This window comes from Strix aluco, chromosome 2 (assembly GCF_031877795.1).
Source record: "Strix aluco isolate bStrAlu1 chromosome 2, bStrAlu1.hap1, whole genome shotgun sequence".
Classification (NCBI taxonomy): Eukaryota; Metazoa; Chordata; class Aves; order Strigiformes; family Strigidae; genus Strix; species Strix aluco.
In genome coordinates, this window is record NC_133932.1 from 44279914 (window position 1) to 44292021 (window position 12108).

General features: G+C 33.7%; 1 protein-coding gene across 1 annotated transcript in view; it reads left to right on the forward strand.

The window, feature by feature from the left end:
• Nucleotides 1-12108, forward strand: part of CFAP47 (cilia and flagella associated protein 47) — a 347392-nt gene that overhangs the window by 313442 nt on the left and 21842 nt on the right. The window lies entirely within an intron of this gene.

Here is a 12108-nt window from a genome sequence, read left to right on the forward strand (position 1 = left end):
GCAGTTACGGGCACCTTTGAACCTGAACCTTTCTTTTTGTATCTGTCTTGGATGTGAAGCTTGCATACGTACCCTCTCTCCCTTAAAAGAGAATAGCCTCCACAAAGTCTAAAGTTAGCAAAAATATGTCTGTGTAAACATTGCAGGGAAATATTTATCTGCAGGTTGTCCCTATTTGTAAGATGCATTGCCACTAACAGGCCAATATGTGCAGCAAAATGGATTGAAGAAGGAGGCCTTTTTCGCAAGAAGCAATAAAGCTTTGTAAAAAGATAGCTTCCACTTACTGTTAATCAGCAGAGGACACAGAGGAAATCAATTTCTTTGGAGATACACCAGCTTTTCATATTATATCTCTCTGAAACAGAATGGTACAATGTATAAGTAGTAAGAAAAGAATGCTTGTTACTGCTGTATGCCCAGTATTTCTGTTAATAGATGTGTGTTAACAGTCATATTCACTGCAACAAATTATGCATTGTTTCATTTTACCTTCATCAATTATTGCACCTTTGAGACTTAACCTACATTTCTTTTGGGTTAATCCTACTTTTTAAGAAAAATGTTATTTAAAAACTATAACACATAATGTGAGACATCCTAATGTGTGTTTAACATAGCTGTAAATGAGAAGGAGGGATCTCACCCATGCTCCAACTTTGTCAAGAGTGTAATGCATTGTATGATGGTAAAAGATGAGTCTATGGAAGTTGCTATGATTGCAATCTATTAGGCAATCAGTCTGAGAGGCAGACAAACTTGGCTTTTGTGTCTCATTTATGACATTTAGAATCTGGCCCATTAGAGGCTTTGCAGGAATACCATGTCACAGAAACTCTCCTGCCAAAGAACTGTGAAAAACTGAAAAGCTGTAAAATGTAAATCGAGATGCATTACATCCTTCCTGTAAGAATGATTTTCATGAAAATATGCCCTTGTCCTGCACACTGACCAATGTAGTCTCATATTGACAATCACTGCCCAGGTCTTTAAACAGATATTTTTTTTAAAAAAAAAATGCTTTTAAAACAGGAGGGGATCTGAACTTGAACTGTTAACAAGAGCTTGCACAGCATATACTTACTGATTAGTTAATATTTGTACTTTCTTAGTTAAACTTTATATTTGCTCATATTGAGGTGTCAAAGATAACTTATTGTCTGGACATATTATTATCTTATATTCCCATATTACAAAGTGATAGTGATCAATCTAGTAAAATAAAAACATGTGAAATTCTCAACATACATTCTTGCCTCTTTGGAGAACTGTAAATATTATTATATAATTTTATTCAGCCTTGTGAGAACTGCTGTGTGTCAAAATACTTGGTATCTTTTTTTTTTACTATACCGCAGCAGGCTTATCTCATTATTACTTGTCACATAGGAGTAGGCTACCTTAAACATACCTGAGCTATTTCCCACCAGCATGGTGGCATCTGAATTGACAAGAATAACATGCATTGAGCAAGTTGAGGCAGCATTTTGAAAGACTTGCAGATTCATGATGTGTAGGGCTGGTTTTATTCATAGGAATAATATTTCATATTTATTCACACTGGCTCCTGCACAAACTGCAAGATATTGATTTGGGACATTGCATCTTTTCAAGAAAGAAGTCTGGTAATGAAATGCTTTACACCATAGGTAGTAAGATCATTTATAACTTTGGTGTTTTTCATGGTTTTCAATGGCATTATAATGTCATTATTGCTAGATGAATTTGATGCCTGTTAGGAATCAAATTTAATGGTACTATCTCAGCTTTCTGCAATCTATCAGTAATAATGTAAATAAAAACATAAACCCCTAAGATAACAGCCTGGCAAGCTTTTTTATCATTTTTTCTCTTCTGAAGTAGTGATTCATCAGAGTGCATGTGTGATGTATAGTAAGCAGTTTTTATATCCAAAGATAAATGATGATAATTACTGGCAGATCAGATTTAAACAGCTACTACTGTTCTTCAGTATTTAAATTATTTGGACATGTATAAATTCTTGGGAAGTGAAAAATCTTCAAGCATGTCTTTTATGTTAAAAGAATTCCATTTCATCCAATCCAGAAGATATAATCTGAAACAGAAAATTATTACAATCTCTTAAGAAAGAGGGCACAGTCTAAATACTGTCTAGCTAAAATGACAGTTTGTTGTTCAAAAGTCAGCACAGTTCCAGAGATCAAATAATTAAAGCGTAATGTTTTAGATATAGAAATTATGATATGACCCTTTAAAAAATAATCTTCAATTGTTTTAAATACATATTTTTAACCTATATGTATTTTTCATCTGTTCTATTACATATGGCTTTGAGGACATTTTTTTCAGTAAGCGAAATTTAAGACCCAGGATTCATCCAAACAAGTGTGAAGATTGTTATTTTTTATTCTAATAAAACAGATTTTTTAGTTTAATTATTCAGTGGGAAATACAAACATGTTTAATTTTATGATCTTCTAAGAAAAACATCAAACATTCACAAATTATCAGTTATAGATATTTGACTGAAATTCATAAGTTTCTAAGCAACCAAATTTGACCATGTTGAGAGTGTGTGTACTACATAGCCAGAGCACCTTCTGGTTGAGGAAATACACTAATCAGTCCTGTTCTGTCACTGTGTTTGTAATGGTCCTTTGTAACCCATCCCTTTCAATTGCTTCAGTTTATCACATAAACCAACTGTAAGGTCTGAGTGTTTATAATTACCTTCCTTAATTCATAACTCTTCTCACAGCCCAAAGGCTGGTCTTAGCTCCTTGCTCCTGGGTTCTTATTTCTGGTATGGTTTCATGAGAGTTAATTTCTGGGTGGAATAATGCTGTCCAGGTTCTGTAGGGTAACACAGGTATGAGGTTTTTTTATGTTATGTGCAAGTTTCACAGCTATGCTGTTGACCTCTGACTAAACAGATGGACAGTTCAATTGCACTTAGTGGTTAAATAACAGTGGTATAAAATAATAATTTTCAGAAATAAGTTCAATAAAATTGGATATGACAAAAAATATCTTATCAGCGTAAGGCAGAAAGATGTCAATATAGGTAGAGAGAAAATATTCTTATAGTCTTACCTCTCATCCAGAGAGATTTTAATTTACTTGCTGATAAAGTGTGTCAGGTTAATATTGAAAGCAATATGAAGAGGATAGTAATGATGAAGATGGCCCTACATCTAATTTAAGCTCTCTCTCTATTGTCAGAATAATTGTGGAACTATTTTTGAAATGGTATTTGAGGATGAGAGAACTATAGCTATATAAAAGATTGTTAAGTGATTTTTCTACTCTGTGAGAAGTAGAAGAAAGAACAGCAAAGTGTTTGTTTTGGATTAACGGTTGGTAAAAGCCATTAGCAATGGCAAAATGAAAGCATTGTCAAGGGGGTGAACCACCAGTTGAGTCACTCTGTAATGGATTATTACCCTGTTGTTAAGGGTGACAACTCCTGCTGGAAAACAGGGAACCTAGTAGATGTAAAAGAAAAGGACATCAGAGTAGAAATTAAAGCCTAGATGAATTATTTTGTCAGCTACATAATTTTTGTTTACATCTGTTTGTTTGTTTATTTATTTGAGTGAAACATAGGAGAGATTCGATGCACTGTTTGTTTTCTTTATTGAACTGCAATATACACAGTCATTTTAATGAAGAACTTCAAATAGGACTTTGTCTACCTGATGATGATATACAAGGTTACCACTTGGTCCATTAAAAAAAGAAACAATTTAGCATAATTTTTTCTCTCAGAAGTACCCCCCCCCCCCATGCCATTTCTTAATATAATGAGAACAAGAATGACAAATAATATAAAAAACTTGTGAACTGTGAGCAAACACAGCTTGTAACTACAAACCACTGCTTATATTTCTGTTTAGAGGACACTCACTCATTTCTGTTTCTTTGACATTTTGTAAAATGTTGAAATCTGCAAGCCTTAAGAATGAGAGTCATCATTATTACTTTCTAACACCTATGAAAAGTCATGCTCAGTTAAAATGTTCAACACTTACAGGGAACCAGATCGATTATAAACTAATCTCAAGTTAATTATTCAGCTTTGCAAAAGTGCAAAAAAATAAACTAATACAAAACCAGAAATGATTCAGTTCTTCCTGGTGATACTTTTCAGTATGATGTACATCCAGGAAAAATGAAAAATCCAAAAGAACTGATTTACTAGCCCAACATAATGTAGCTCTGAAACACAAATAGGTATCTCCTAAAAATGTATTTTCAGTTAGTGGCTAAGGGCAATATAATTTGTTGCAAAAGTCTACGTATTACTTTAATTGTTATATGATTGTGAGTGCCAAAGTTCTGTTTCTCCCATTTCTTGTTCACAGAATTTCCTGTAGTTTCTTTGGTTGGGTGATAAGGATATATTGCTGCCATAGAAACAGCACCACTACACCTTTGGTTTGTAAAGATATTGTGGAAAAGCTTCTGCAAGTCAAACCCATAGTCAGCACAGCTCACCAGGATCTTAGTTGTGCTTCCACAACATCACAGCACCTCACAATGATCTATTTGCATTAATTTGCACTGATTTTTCTTTCATTATTTTCCCATTAATTATGGGCCATCAAAAAAGCATAGCTAATCAAAGCCCTTAAGATGCAAACTTTGTAGATTTTCCAGAACAATGGATCAGTGCTCTCCCTGTCTGTCTCAGCTGTGTTTGTATGCTTTTCGTCATAGAAAAGCAAGCAGAGGGTTTATACACCTAAATTTGCCTCAGACAATATGTCTGACAGTCACTGTAGTAACAAACACGTGCACACATAAACTCTCAAATGCTCTTCTACTTCCAAGTTATTACATCTTGTTGTCATTTTTGTGCTAAAACTCTTTGTCCTTGTCTTCTTCTGTCTCTGAAGATGCACTGTTCAAGTATTGTTGTTCTTAGAGAAAATGAAGTTATCCACTCCAGATCTCCTTCCTCTCTCCCACATTGCACATTTCCCATACGAACATGAAGTAAAAACGAAAAAACAAAACTTCCCCAGTTGTTACAGAGAATGCATACTTTATGTTTTTATAAATTAGTGCGTCAGGCCTGTAGTTTTGACAGTTTAAGAATAAGTTGATCTGAAGCTTCAAAGATATAGCTATTTATTAAAATTATAAGACAAGTAACTGCAAATTACATAGAATCACCACAGAACATAGAATGAAGTTGTAACCTTGAACCATTACTCTTCTAGACAGCTGAGCAAGACAGAGTGAAATGTCAGAAATTTACTACACAAAATTTTTATTAGTTCTGTAACTTGATTTGTATCCAAAAAATAACACAAGTGGATACATCCCATGAGCTTACATCTGTCTCATAGTAGAGAAATTTACACTACTCTGTGTTATAGATGTTCCACCTTGTGTATAACTGAATGAATAGGGAAAAGGAAGCAAATTAATGTGACCCTAATGATTAGGTAGTTCTAATCTCTGTGGCTCTGTTTTGTATATTAAAAAAGTCAAAAAATAGAAAATGCATCCTTTTGTAATAGACCATAATATAGTGTAAAATTAAGACATGCTTACAGATTCTAGTGACAGTACCAGAAGCAATTTATCTGCATCAGTAGAGAGTTCCATGTGCATAAATTTACATATTTGTTAATTTTCAATGAAATACTAATAAGGGATCATCGAATCAAAAATTGTATCATAGCACAGATACTAGAAATGAAATTATATCAGGAAAATGATAAACAATTTAAGTTATGTGATATAAGACAGATTCTATCTTATTTATAAGAATAATACTTTTCTATAACAGATGAGGAATACTTGCTAAGATATTGCATTCTGTAGCTGGCCTGATAGATGTAAAAGTGCCTTTAAAATCAACAGGAAGCTCTTTGCTACCTATGTGCTGTGTTATTTCAAGCATTGTGAGTTTCAGAGTTTTTTGATTAAGAAGTCTTGGATTTGTTTGTGTCAACTCTACAGAATTTCAAAGGGCAAATAAATGATATAGGAATCTTTTAAACAGCAGTGTTTTATGATTCATTGAAAAACTGAAACTGGCCTTGCTGACTAAGAACTGCAACTCAGTGCAGTTTAATACATTTGGATTTTTAGTAGCAATCAGCCAAGGTGTTCATTCTCACTCAAAATTGTTTCAGACTGATCAAGGATGATCAGAAAAATCTACTTTTATAAAGGCAAAACAGTTCTAATTTTACAGCCAAGTTACAAGACAGAAGTTAAAGGTAGTCAGAAAACACTTATTTTTTCTTGGAACAGGTACTCTAAACTTATTTATTGTATCACCATTAGTGCAGGAAAATCACCATATATTGTATAGACACACAGCTGATTTACAAAGTGTTCCTTAGATCCACAGTATTTTAAGATTGTATTCCTGAATATGAAGAATTTTTAAGTAGCTATTTAGGAACTTGAATTTCTAAATGCATAATTACTCAGTAGGACAACTTATCTTTGTATTTTGAATATGGTCCTAATAAGGAACTGTGAAGGAACTGAAATAGCTAGTGATAGGCTAAATCTATTTGTTCTCCTCATTTGAAGGTCACATCAAACAGCAGTAAAATAATACTTTAACTGGCAAGTGATAAAAGTTCCATAAATGGAAATGTTGTGATCCAAAATATGGAAACAGATCTTTTCTGTCTCAGAGAACTATACTTGACACAGTACATGTTGACAGTGTTGGAAGACATGGACTAAGAAGAATTTCTAAAGCAAGTGGTTTTAAGAATGAAATTTGAAGAGAGAAAGTGACTAAGTATATACAACATAATACAAAAAGCTAGGAAATTCTTTGAACACAAGAGTGTGATAAAGGAATTAGAGCAAAATCCCTGATATCCTCTTAACCGCCTCTAGGAAATTGGCAATTACAGTCACTGATGCATTGTCAAAAAAACCCCAGAACATAAAACATGCCCTGTGAGTTATGTATTTCTAGTAAACCAACAATAAAAAAGAAAGCTAAAAACTAGCATAAATACTTCTGAGGGTGTGAGGGTACCTGGGAGGGAGGAAAGAATAACCATAATGCTGACATATAAAAAGACTGGAAAAAAAACCTTTGCTATTGCTTCATGATCTGCAGGTTATCTGGTGGCCTATCTGTAAACACACTGCCTCTCCAAAGGAATCTGAAGAAATCTGCTTGCATTGGTACTTGGTCTTCCAAATTACAAGCATCATTTGTTTTAGACGTTAATGTAATTACTTGAAGCATTAAGGTACATAGAAATCATGAGTGTGGTGGAAAAAACTGTGAAATGATCAATAATACCATTTTCAGTTTAGCATTTGAGTAGGCCAATACAAATTGAATGGTTAGATTAAAGGATATCTTGAGTTGTTACTGATTGTGGGGGGCAGCATTCAAAGTGAGGCAAATGTCAGGATGCCATGGAAAAAACAATGTCTGTGTGAATTAAGATTACATCATAACATATGTTCATGAAGAAGCTAGTTTGACATTGGCTGTGCCCAGGTATAGATGTGATCCTTATTTGCTAGAATTGCTAGCTAATGAAGACAATGATAAATAAAAAAGAAAAATGTTGAAAAAAGAATAGAATGTTTTTCAAAAAATACATTTTAATGAGTTACTTTAAAACATTAATTTACAGCTTAACGTACTAATCTGAGTAGAATGCCAGATCAAAGGAGGGTAATGTGAGAGATCCTTTTTTTTGTGGTTTTTGTTTCAATTTACTATGCCAAATAATATCAAAATAAAGAAAGTAAGAGTGTTAAGAGGGGAATATGGATAGACAATAAAGAGGGAATTAGTCCAGAAAGGATTCAGAGAGAGAGAGAGAATATATGGAAACTAGTTGCAAGGAAGAATGCAGAAATGTATGCAGAACAGCAGATGCTAGATGCATAGTGTGTATTTCATATACATGGATTCACAAACTTCCATTTTATTCACTAAATGATGCAATGTTTTGAAGAAACGCATTCTCAAAAAAAAAGGGAAAGTGCTTTCTACTGCTTTCTTTACAGTAGAAATCTGCTTTAGCATTAAAATCTGTTTTAAAGACGAAAAATTAGCAAACAAAAATCAAATGTAAAAGAAAATCTAGAAAGAAATGTTGAAGTTGGTTGCTAGGGGAATAGGCAGTGGGATGCAGGGTAAAAAAAAGATGTGTCTAGGAGTGGAATTTTGCAGAGCCTTGAAGATATGGATGAAAAGCTTTAATTGGATATGGAAAGAGAAATGAATTTGCAGGGAAGAGATATAAAGACGTATACACAGAACCACACTGACGATTTCCTGGAACTGCATTGAAGATCAATGAGTATATTATCAACAGAAGGAGACCACTTTATTATCCATTTATTTCTTTGTATTTAAGGTAATTTGGTGTCTGGCATTTAATGAAGTATGTGATGTTATCTTTGCTGTTATTTATAACACTCTACTTACAGCACTTTTGTACCTCTATGAAGAAATTTAGCAAAAGGCATATTCATCTACAAACAGGTCTTTTTGGGTTCTTGTGCAGTTTGTTTATTTTGCTGCTATTGTCCTGGAGTTATGACATTTCACAGTGGGAAATAGATATTTACTTCTCAGATGAGATTAATTTCTTACTGCCCAGATGATACTGTCTGCTCAAATGTTAGGATGTTCTTGACAATCAGGCTTCCTTTTACTTCTTTCCTTTATTACTCTTATAACTCACTTTTACTATTCACTGGAATATTTACTTGAAAACTGTATTAAAAGAGTTTAAGCTACTGTATTCTGTCTGCTGCTGCTTTTGCTGGTAAGGCATAACTGCATACTTAATGTTCATTCTCCGCTGCCTACTGAGTTGCAGCAGTGTGTGTGAAGGCTCCTGGAAGACAGTGGTGAAGCAGGAAAAGGACAAGGGTCAGATTGAGAGCTGAATAGGGCTATGAATAAAGATATCTCACAAGGATTGTGAGGTCAACATTAGATGCAGGCTGTCTGGTAGAACTGAGTAGATAAGGTCTGGTCCTGTAGTTTCTATTTTACCAGTTTGGAGACTGATAAAGACAGATCAAGAGGGGAAGAAATCTTTGTTAGGTGTCAGGGCCACAAAGGGTACTTAGCCTTGAAGAATTAGCAGAACCAGCAAAATAAACAGAGAGAGAGAGTTCAGTATGTTTACATTCAGCACCAAATAAAATAATTTATCTAGCTTTTGAAAAACATGAAACTGCAAGTTTATGAATGGCTGGGGTTTCATACTGTGTTTGTAGTCAGTGATTGTGCTTATCTCCTTTATTAAATAACTGCAAGTAAGAGTGCAGCATGCTGAATGGGAGGTGAGGAAGGCCAGTCGAGTGAATTCACTTGCATCTCTGTTTTATTGTATCTATCCAAGGAAAAGCCTCTGTGATGACAAACATCTTTGTGATCTGAACCCCTCCATCACAGCTTTAATTTCCTCCTGTCTCATTGGAAATGGGAGACTGTGAAAATAAGGAGAGTCCCTTAGAAAGTTCCTCTCCCTTGCCATTTTTGTGTCACCAAGTCTGCTGCAGGTTAAGCGTTATTTGCAGAGAGCTCAGGTAGCTGGATCTCCTTTAGGTATCCACAAGAGACTGAAGCTATGCATGCCAGTGTCCATTAGATTTTTATCATCGGAAAACACATTGTGTAGTGAGCTAGTCTTCAGTAAAGTCAAACACTTATTCGCTTTTCAAAAATATGAGGAAAGTACAGAAAGCTTCTCTAATGACAGTGTGAAACTATTCCAGGTCAGATATATTCAGTGGGCCTTTCACAGTACTTTCTATAGACATTAGGCCCATCACTGCCTTTCAAATTAACTCTTTTGAAGCTTGAATACAGCTTCTTTTCCACTAAAAAAAAATTAAATTCCTGAGGTTCTTATTGTGTGAACCTGTTAGGCTTGTCTTTAATTTTTAGATGTATGACATTTATTAATTAATTTTACAGTAAATCCTAACTCACAAAAATTCACTTTGCCAAATTTATATGCTCAGTGTTGGAGTTCCACACCATCATTCTTAAGAGTCAGAAAATAATTTTTTTTAGAAGAGGTCTATTTCCTTTCATCTTTTTAGAGGCTATTAAAAAAAAAAAAAAGAGCACAAATCCCCAACACTTTAATTCTAGTGCTTGAAAATAAATGACAGCCACATCACAGAAGTATATAGCTCAAAAACCTTATTGGCTTTTAGACATAGTTGCTTCAGTAAATCACAAATGTTGCCTAAATGCATACTACCGTTTGAAAGTCTTTATTTACACAAAGAAAACCACTTAAAGACTGAGATTAATTGCCTTTCAAAACAAGAACATTTAATGCTTTAAAAAATTTCTCTTGGAATAATTACCTCAAAACCATATTCTTACTCTTTTTATTACTTAAATAAGGCATAATATTCTTCAGGAAATATGAGGAAGTCATATTTTTTATAATTGGAATTTCTATTCCCTAGATGTAACCAGATGTATATAAATAGCATGCTTATATTTTCCCAATGTTTGGACTGATAAATATCTCTATGTTGAGTGATGTTAAAACTTTTCTTGCTGCTATTTACAGAGTAGAGGTGGATTAATTGGGGTATGTTTTATATCTGCATGTGTATTTTACAATTTGTATTAGATAAAATAAGAATTTTACCTACACTAAAATGGTAATTTTTGAAACGAAAACTAGTGAATGAAAATGTACAAAGAGCTGGGTAAATGGTCAAGGCATATTTGAATAATGTGCTATACTGTATTTGTCATTACTTTAAAGAAAATATTAATTCTGTCTCCAATGTTTTATTTATTTCACCATTTTAATTGAAACTGGAAATTCTAAGAGTCAAGAGAACTCTGAACATTTGACAATTTGGACAAATTTCTAGCAATTATTCACAACTTTTTTTTGCCTCTATCTGCTGCCAGTTTGTTTAGGCAGCATGTGTATTATGGAATTGTCTAAAATCAAATGTTAACATATTCACAGAGGCTTTCCATAGTATGATAATATAGTAGTCTTCAGGGCAGCTGTGATGAAAATCTAATTGCATTTTTCTCTTTTGAACAGTCCTAAACTGGATTGGCAGTGTAGATCAAAACCAGCTAAGAGACCAGCATAACAAACTTTTCAAATATTGGCACTTACAAATGCATCATTCTTCCTTAGGTGTTGTAAATATTAAAATATTTTAACTAAATACTTAATATGAGCATAGAACTGGTTACAAAACTGCCTGGAGCTGAAAAAATATAAATATTTAATTGCTTCTGACTAAAAGGTACAATATACATCTGTCAAACCAAAACCAAATGTCTTTGGATATTAAAAGCAGCATGCAATGCACAACATTTTCTTCCTAGCATCTGAACTATAAAATAAGCTTTTCCTGAGTAGCATTGTGTGATATAACTGCTGAAAGAAACATCTGCTCAACAGTTGCAATTTTCTCACTGTGGAACGCTCCAAATGATGTAATCTTTTCTCTCCCATAATAAGTTAATTTTTATGTCTGAATCTGCATGTTTTGGCCTTTGTCTAGGGTGACTACTACAAGCCTTGGGCTGTGTTGGAACCTGAATGCATGGCATAAACATTGTATTTTTCAAATAGAGAAACAACAAAGCATGGAACAATGTAGGATGATCCAAGGAATTTTATAAGCTGTAGAAAAAATGTTCATGTTTAATTTCATTATAACCAAGTACATTTATTGTAATAAAGTTCATTTATAATAGATGGATTAATACATGGAAATCCTGTATATTCGGTACTCTGAGTGTATCTTCTATGACCAATGATCCTATATGTTGGTAATAATATTTTGCTTACGTCTGTGTAACTCTTTGATCTAGCATAAACTGTACAGATCTCTGTGTGAAGGATCCACTTGAAAGAGTCAGAATTGTTTCAGTATAAGCTGCTGCATTTCTTAGGGTTAATCTGTATATTACAAAAATATTGGCATGAACATTCAAGCTTCTTGTTAGCTAATGAGGTAGGAACAAGGAATTTGTACATTTCAGAAAAGGAGAAAGAACTATAAGCATAGGAAGCCATCTCCATACTCACTGAAATTTGGGTATCATTACAAATTGGCAAAACCAAAGTAAGCTTTTGTTCAACTGTCTCACAGTGCATT